At 43.2% G+C, this 690-nt stretch overlaps 1 protein-coding gene across 1 annotated transcript in view; it reads right to left on the bottom strand.

Moving 5' to 3' along the window:
• Positions 1–466, bottom strand: part of trps1 (trichorhinophalangeal syndrome I) — a 110,213-nt gene extending 109,747 nt beyond the window's left edge. The window contains exon 1 of the mRNA XM_034891673.1: positions 39–466. The gene's annotated coding sequence lies outside the window, so the exon portion shown is untranslated. The remainder of the gene's footprint in view (positions 1–38) is intronic.
• Between the last annotated feature and the right edge of the window lie 224 nt (positions 467–690).

Here is a 690-nt window from a genome sequence, read left to right on the forward strand (position 1 = left end):
GCATTTGTGTTGATAGTGTTTCTTTTGGTGCTGCTTACCTGTTGATCAAAATAAGCATTAGCCTCTTTTCTCTGTGTGTGTCTCTTTCAGCAGCCTGTTAAGATGGTGGCTGGCTGGCTGGCTGGTTGGTTGGCTGGTTCGTCTCTTTGTGGGGTTTTTGTTTGTTGATGATGTCGGATGGGGTGACAGTGTCTTGGCTGTCTCTTTTTTCTTTGGTCTGAGAGGGAAAGAGAGATCGTTAAGGCTTCACGGCAACACATTAAACTAGGCTCATACCGACTGATTAGTGAGATTGGCTCTGGTATATTGCAATATTCCGATGTTATAGTTATTTAGCCGCTCAGAGCCCGGATTTGCTGGTCACAGCAAACCAAAAGCGGGGCAGCTCGTTATCTGTTATTTTTTTTGTTCAGACTAGTGTTATCGCTTTGCTGTGACAGGACCTCTCCGCCTGTCTCTCTGTACGCTGTGGGCATTACGTCAGAGGAGGAAGACACAGCAGCTCTATTAATATCAAGAAGCCACCCGAAGACTGACTCTTAAAGTGACACACACTATTATCTTACTTATTTACACAGTTGATACGAAACCAAATCAACTTCTCCACTAAAATCAAGAACACTGACTCTTAAAGTGACACGCACTGTAATCTCACTTATTTACACAGTTAACACTAATCCAAATCAACTA

The sequence above is a fragment of the Etheostoma cragini genome, chromosome 14, assembly GCF_013103735.1.
Source record: "Etheostoma cragini isolate CJK2018 chromosome 14, CSU_Ecrag_1.0, whole genome shotgun sequence".
NCBI lineage: Eukaryota > Metazoa > Chordata > Actinopteri > Perciformes > Percidae > Etheostoma > Etheostoma cragini.